This window comes from Triticum dicoccoides, chromosome 5A, assembly GCF_002162155.2.
Source record: "Triticum dicoccoides isolate Atlit2015 ecotype Zavitan chromosome 5A, WEW_v2.0, whole genome shotgun sequence".
NCBI lineage: Eukaryota > Viridiplantae > Streptophyta > Magnoliopsida > Poales > Poaceae > Triticum > Triticum dicoccoides.
In genome coordinates, this window is record NC_041388.1 from 570,159,296 (window position 1) to 570,167,855 (window position 8,560).

General features: G+C 40.1%; 1 pseudogene; it reads right to left on the bottom strand.

Moving 5' to 3' along the window:
- Positions 1-1,165: 1,165 nt before the first annotated feature.
- Positions 1,166-3,676, bottom strand: LOC119297918 (annotated as a pseudogene).
- Between the last annotated feature and the right edge of the window lie 4,884 nt (positions 3,677-8,560).

Consider the following 8,560-nt stretch of genomic DNA (forward strand, 5'->3'; position numbering starts at 1 on the left):
CCGTACCTAAATGGCCCACCGGGTGAGCATAGAAAACGTGAAAAAGAACATTGGACTCCAAAGCAAAATAACCGAATTCTTGGTTAATTGAGTGTCAAGTTAGTAATGGACACTAATGCCATTATTACAAATATGTGTATTTGGAGATAACTTACGGTTGTATTCACACAAGGATCTATGACCATGATGCTTAAAATATAGAGTGCTCATTTCTCGCTTGTTACCCGGTCATAGAAGCAGCAAAGAAAGATATTTAGCTGTCGATGTTATTATTACTTATTATTTATTGCGATTCATATTTATTTCATGGTGATCCATATTATGTATATTGGTCATAATTTTAAATATATAGCACGCTATCTCGGCACTATAGCACCCATTTATCTGCTAACGCTTATGCCGCTATTTAAAACTTTGATCGTGGTGTATATTTAAGACCATGGTGGTCGTAGGTCGATAGAAACAGAAGAAAGAAATGTATATCCTTCATGACACTCCTTCAAAACAGATGTTGATTCCACATGCGATAAATGACATTTCCTTAGAAAATAATTAGTATCCAAAAGTGATAAACAAACTATCAAAGGGGTCCCATATATCAAAGCCAACTGTATAACATTTGTTCTTGCCATACATTAGATGGCTTCGTCTCTCTCTGTGTGTGTGTGTCTCTCTCTCATTGCTAATGTCTAAAATGTGGTACTAGTGGAGTTGATAGGTGGGCTCAATGAGGATGTTCATGGAGCTGGTGCGCATTCATTCACTCAACTTGAATAGCGACCTAAACCTGTCTGATTACATACAGCTCAATCAAACAAAAATGCTAATAATCTAGGTATGGCCTCTCGATTGATTCTAAGTAGAAACCATGAGTGCATCAACAAGACAAAATACAAAGCACATCCACAATCAGGCCAACTATGCCCACTCCTCCGTCCAAGAGAGACAGAAAATGCTTCCGAGGCAAGCTATCCTTCGATCCTCATCCTCGTTCCCGACTCAACAGAAAATGTATGCAAATAATAGATATAAATTTAAACATATGTCCTTATTATTTTATCAAATAAATAGCAATCCATGTATATAAATACAATACTGAGATTCCAGGCCTGGGAAGAACCATGCAGGACCCTTAAGTAAGTTTAAACAAAAGGATTGTGTAATGTTACAATTCTCGCTTCCTCAGTTTAACCATAAATCCAATTTTCATCTGTAGTATACAAGATGGCTTGGGCTGGATGATCTGCCCTTCCACCACCTCGACATCAAAGTTCCACAACACAGTCGCAACGACGGTCTTCATCTGCATAACCGCAATCTCCTTGCCAGGGAAGATCCTCGAGCCTGAGTTGAAGGCCAAGAACTTGTGAGATGGTATGTACCTCAGGGTGTTGCCATCCTTTTACAACCAACTATTCGGGTTATAGTCATGGCAGTCTTTACCCCATAGGTCTTCCATTCTCCCCATGGAGTGGAGAGAAATAAGGATGATGTCCCCGGCCTTCACCTCATGGCCACTCAGCATGATATCAGCAGCAGCCACTGTCTTGCGCTCAATAGGTGCCGATGGGTACAACCTAAGAGTCTCGTACAACGCAGCTCTGAGATAGACCAGAGGTTTTGTATCCTCTGGTTCAAAGGTCACCATGGCACCCGTACTTGCGGGTACTTTGCGCAATGCAATGGGTGAGAGTTGACTGTGGATAATTGATACAATGCCAGGGTTCTGGGCGAGGTTGTAGAAGACCCAGGGTAGAATGGTACCAATCGTTTCCCGCCCAGCAAGCATGAAGCTGAGGAGCACCGCATGGAGCAAGTCATTGTCTGTGTAGTCTGGGTCATTTATGTAGGAAGATAGAATATCCTCGTGTTCATCATCATTACTCAATGCACATCTTCTCCCATTGAGAGTTATCTTACTCCTCTCCTCGATCATCTTTGCAGCAAATCTTAGCACCGTGTGCGCCGTATGAAGCTTCCTCTCGGAACCGATGTTTAGGCGCCTCATTGCCTTCCAGCAAGAGGCTGGAATTAAGTGTCGGATAAATCCCACCTCCATGACCGTGTCCATCGCGACCACGGCATCCATGGGTGGCATCGACATGTCTAAGGAGAAGGACAGGAGGCCAGGGTCCACGCCAAAGAGAGGTGTGGCAGCCAAGTCAAACATAAACCTGGAAAACACTTCTTGCATGTCGAACAGAGTGCCGGTGCTTGCCAGGTGGGAAAATAATGGTAGAAGGCCATTCTCCACCTTGTCACGGCAGCAAGTTGCCATACTAGCAACCGACCGTGGGCTACTAAGCACGCTCTGGATTTTTGCGCGCGGCCGAAGAGAGGGTGCACCATCAATGTTGAAGAGGCTACCAGCCATGATGTCAAAGATGGCGGCAAACTCTGCTCCCTTGGGGAAGTTGGTGTAGTTTGTGGTGAAGATGTGTCATACATTCGCGGGGTCGCAGGTGATGAGCAACCGCATCCCGCTCCCAACCAGGCCATGCGCCTTGAAGTTGTGGCCTGATTCGGCAAGCACTATGGAGAGATAGTCATGCAAGTTGTGGGAATTGGCCAGGAAGGAAGGTAACATGTGCAATATTGGCCAGTTTGTGGGAAGCATTGTTGGGTTCTTTGATCTACTACTATACCTAAAGTAGAAGTACATAGGGACAAGTAGCACGAGAGTGGAGATGAGCAGCTCTTGCGAGAAACTACTCGACATTATTATCATGAGGGTAGCGGGGGATATGCTATTGTCGTACTACTTCGATTTATGCATCCTGCAATCGAACATGGCGATGGCTTCATTTATAGACAAGTTCCCTCGATCTAAGTCCATTGTGGTGCACGTTGTTTCTCATTGTGAAATGCATGTTGACTAGCCAATAATTAGCTTGCCACTACAAGAATATATTTGTAGCTCCAACAGAGGTAGTTATACGCTCGAGAAAAGTCTCCAAATTGCACTTAATTAGCAGTTGGTCAGTAACCAATCACTCACCAATTAGGAAATATAATAGTCTTTTTGCTTATTTGGTGGTGGATGTCTATCTTGAGATAGTTAGCCGTACCTATTCTTTCTAAAACTAAAAGAAATTAAAAACATAATAGCTAATGAACCTTTAAAGCTACTAGTCAAACTATGGTATCTTTTTCATGGAACTTGGAAGTTGAATTTAGGCAAGGATCTTTGATCACGATGGATGTAAACGTAGAGGGTTTTCTTCCCACGAGCTACCGGTACAGGTCACATTAGTAGTGATGGAAACTGGTTTTGTTGAAGTTATTATGGCCCATCCACTTTGGTCTATATTAACTTACGCCGTTGTCGATATTATTATCACTATAGTGATATATATTTATATCCATCATGATCATAGGCTACTAGGAAGGAAATAATGAAATGACAAGCACTCTCACCGGTCCTTTTTTATCTGCATATAAGTTTTGTCCGAAGTCAAAATATCTTTACTTTGACCGAACTTCTAGAAAAAAGTATCAACATTCATGAAGCCAAATCAATACTTTAGGTTCACTAGCACAAATGCCCATGCGTTGCAACGGGTGAAAAAAACCACACTTTTCTAACCCAATTGCTCAAGACCCCCCACCCCCATTCCTCATTCCACGATCCACCGCTAGGCATGATGACATGAACAAACTCTTTGAAATCCTCCATGCTGCCATGAAAATATGTATTGCGGAAAAAATATGAACATATTTCAGAAGTGTACTAAAGGTGTGTGGAATTTAAATCACATAAATGTCTACCTAGTTGTCAGTATCCCTTCATGCCTTTGTTGGAGTTGCTTAGTGATGCCCAAAACATATCGCATTATACTGTAAATAGTAAAGTTTATTCTAGTACAATGTTTGTGCTTCACTACGGAGGTAACACTGATTTTCATGAACCAATGTTGGCTAGGTTTAGGGACTGTGTATATAGCACTATTCGTGTCCAACAATCAAGCAAATATTTTTGACATGTACTATCTTTTTCATCATATATTTTTAAATATATTGTACATGAACAATAAGTAAAAAAATTAATTATTATTTAGACATAGTTTTTCTTGCAGGTGTTAAACAATTCTAACATAATTTTCTCTCCATTTATGGGAGGGGTAAAACTACGCATTCGTGGGACTATAGCTAGTGGCAGAGGATGAAATGTTTTTGAGGGGGGCCACTTTTGAATGATTTCTAACTGGTATACTTTTGTTCCCACAATCTTTTTAGAGATCAACAACTCATTATGGGACAAAACAAATGACAAGAAGTCACGAGGCTATTAGGACACTTTCCTTTTTATTACCGGACGACTTCTCACTTTGCTATTTTTCTCCATCAATCCCAGAAATCCCTCCTTTTTTCTTTATTTTCAATTCCCGGAATCCCTCCTTTCCTTCTTTGTTCTCTCCTTCTTCCTTGTTAGGACACTTTCTTCTTATTACGGGATGGCTGGTTTCCCAGTTTTTCCCCGAATCCCTCTTTTCCTTCTTATTACGCGACAACTTCCTACTTTCCTAGTTTTTTCGCTTTCAATCCCCGAAAGCCCTCCTTTCCTTCTTATTGCCGGACAGGTTCCCACCTTCCTAATTTTTTGTCAATCACGGAAATCCCTTCTTTCCATCTTGATCTTTAGGAAACATGAGACCCACACTTCACTATGTTTGATAGATGGCTTCTTGATATACCAAGGAGATTAAAGATGTATGCATATTGGGTAGATTGGATTTGAGGGAGCAAGGTGGGACTATTTAACAACTGAATCTACATTTGTTTCTTCAAATAACACAACTAGTTTGGTTGGCTGTGCCATTATCTGTTGGACGTTAGGTTTGGGGATTGAGTCCTCTCATCGGCATGTATTTTTTGCTTCAAACATGATAGGTGGGCCAGAGCGCACGGGCGGGCTCAGTTCACCCGGCTCGGACGAATTATACTCACTGACGACGGATGAAACGAGCATTGACGGGTGAAACTAATAACGAACGAAAATTAGGGAGGAAGAAGCTTTAGTCCTTTTATTTATTTTTGAACACAGCACAGACGCAAGCGCTTATATACACGCGCATACACTCACCCCTATGAATGCACACATGCACATCCTACCCCTATGAGCACATCCGAAAGACTGAGCCGACATATCATCTTGAAATTCATGAAGTGTTAATCCTTTTATTAATAGATATAGATATAGATTATGAAAAGTAGTTTCATAGTACATATATATTTGGTATTGTTGATGTTGATACTTTTTAATATAAATTTGGTTAAACTTTTTGCAACGTTTGACTTGACATAAATCTAATACGTAAAGTAAAAAGAACTGGAGAGAGTATCTTATATCCATTGTGACCCTCTACCCACGGATGTCGATCCAACCTGCGTTGAATACCAAGGTACGCCCATTGTTTCTAAATCTAAGCCTTTTTAGAGATTCTAATAGAATCTTATATATTTACTAATTAGAGGCACCTTTCAAGCATTTTAATTAAGCCACACCATCATAATCAATTAAACCGTTGGATTGTAAAATTAAGTCCGAGATAAGAAGAAAACTTGCATAACACAGATGGTTCCGGCCGTCCAAAAAGACATATGACACGGCCAATGTTTCGACAAAAAAAACAATATATTACTTTAAAGCAAATGATAAAGTCCTTCCATAATTACTCTATACTCCCTCAATTCCTTTATATTAGGTGTATTAGTTTTTTCATTAAATTTCACAATGTAAGATGCATTTGCTCTAATTCCTCGTAATTCCCTTTTTATCCCTCTAGAAAGAGGAAAATATCTCTATCCTGATTTCCTTTGTATGTCCTTGTATCAAAAGAAGAAAACTATCTCTCTCTGGATTGCATGTATCTCTTACTTTCTTGGACTCAAGGATTTACCTGCCACTAACCAACAAATTTGCCAAGGGTACTTTTGTCATAAGACCTCTATAATTGTGCGCCTTGGTCACCATGTTCAAAATAATACATCTTAGATAAAGAAACAGAGGGAGTATATATGATCTTAGATGTAAAAAGAACTCTATAAGATCCATGAGACATCTTTTTTGACATGCAGGATTCGTGAAACTCTTCTGCAATTAAAAAAGGAGTTGCATCGCTCCTTAAAAAAAAGAGAAAACATCTCCTCAGCTCATGTGCATTTTTAGGTAACCTTGGCTTCCGTGGTCTATTCCAAAAAAAAAGAAAAAATCTGACACGCCCAATTTTTGAAACGAAATACAAAAGGTATCCGCCCGTTCCTTTAGAAAGGAGATAGTCTAGTTTCAAAAAAAGAAAAGAAAAAAGAAAGGAGATAGTCTCCATCTCAAAAAGGCCCCTTCCGTTACAAATAGCTAGTAGTGAAAGCCTTCTTGCCAATTAGAAAAAAAGCATCTCTCCTAAAAAAGTGAAAGCATGTACATTGGCTCCCGTACATTTTTTAGGCAACCACGGCTCCTGTATATGGCCGGGTCGTTCAAGTCATCAAAACTAAGTAGACCACTGAATTGAAAATTTATATCTGATAAAAAGAAATCTTGCCAAACATAAATGTCCCCATCCAAACATTGGCTTGTGACAATTCCAACGTTGTAAAAAAACCCATCCGTTCCTCAAACAGAAAAGATAGCGTCCTTAAAAAAACAGTACCTGTAATAGAAAAAAACCATTTTTTAACATCATAAAATTTATTGGGAATCCAACAAAGACAAACATGCATCAGTGGCAACAATAACCCATATCCAGATATTCATATTATTGTCTGGCATAGCTAATTTGTAACAACTTTGTTGTATCTAACATTAAAGTTGCTAGCCCGTGCAGATGCACGGGTTAACGACTAGTGAACTAAATACAAAACAAAATGAATGAATCTACATTCTAAAATACGTCTATATACATCTGTATTTAGTCCATATGGAAATCTCTAAAAAGAATAATATTTAAGAACGGAGGGAATAGGAATAATTAACTACTAGGGTCCATATGAAAGCCAATCGATTTGGGTGGGCATAAAACCTGAACAACAAATCAAAATAATCTAGTAATATACTACAAATATATAAGTTTTTTATGGAACTAGCAGTCACATAGATCCGCCAATTTTTTTATTTTTATATGTAAACTTTAGGCATTGGTTTCTAGTGGGAGCAGTATGGTGCGGACACCGAAAAAACATCTCCCGTCACCGACCCAGCCATGCGTAGACACCATCGAGCGCAACCGCAATGCCACCAGAAAGGCCAAACTATCCAACACTCGTGCATGCGCCTCTGTAGCATTAATTTCCCCCATTCTCTAGTCTACAACACCACATATAATAAAACTCTGCAACACGGCAATGGTGTTACAAAAATGAGAAGAGTCCACACATATGAGACACACATAGAGAATGTGACCCAACACGTTAAATAGATAGTAACTGCGTCTCTTCCTTTCCATGGAGTATACAAAATGTAATTTAGACAAGGTTCTTCGTTAACGATGGATAGATACAGAAGTTTTGATTCTTCTGTTATGTCATGCTCCAAATTCAAGTATAAAGAGAAAGACAAACTTCTAAAGAGCGAGCAAAACGAGGCCCATCACCGGTAGGCTTGGGCCAAAGCAGAGCGAAGCGAGGCCCGTCGCTGCTGCTTGCCAGGTCGGCAAAGAATGGGAGAAGGCTGTTCTCCAACTTGTCATAGTAACAAGTTGCCATTATAGAAACCAACCACGGGCTGATAAGCACGCTCTTGATTTTTGCGCGTGGATGTAGAGACAGTGCACAATCAATGGTGAAGAGGCTGCCAGCCATGATATCAAAGATAGCGGCATACTCTGCTCCCTTGGGGAAGTTGGTATAGTTTGTGGTGAAGACGTGTTGGACATTCGTTGGGACACAGGTGATGAGTAACCGCATCCCGCTACTGACCTAGACATGTACCCTGGAGTTGTGGCCTGAATCGGCAAGGAGTATGATGAGATAGTCACGCAAGTTATGGGCGTTGGCCAGGAAGGAAGGTAGCATGTGCAATATTGGCCAGTCTGTGGGGAGCGTTGTTCGGTTCTTTGATCTACTACTATACCAAAGTAGATGTACATAAGGACATGTAGCAGGAGAGTGGAGATGAGCAGCTCTTGCGAGAAACTAACTGACAATATTATCATGAGGGTAGTGGGGGATATGCTACTGTCGTACTACTTTGATTTATGCATCCTGCGATCGAAGATGGCAATGGCTTCATTTATAGAGAAGTTCCCTCAATCTAAGTCCATTGATGTGCACGTTCTTTTGCATTATGAAGTGCGTGTTGACTTACCAATAATTAGCTAGCAACTAGAATATTATATTTGTAGCTCTAACAAAGGTAGTTATATGTTTGAGAAAAGTCTCTAAATCATACTTAATTAGCACTTGGTCAGTAGCCAATCACTATCCGATTAGGAAATACAATAATCTTTTTCACTTATTTGGTGGTGGATGTCCATCTTGAGATATATACTTAGCCGTATCTATTCTTTCTGAAACTATGAAAATTAGAAATGTGCCAGTTAATGAACCTTTAGAGCTACTAGTC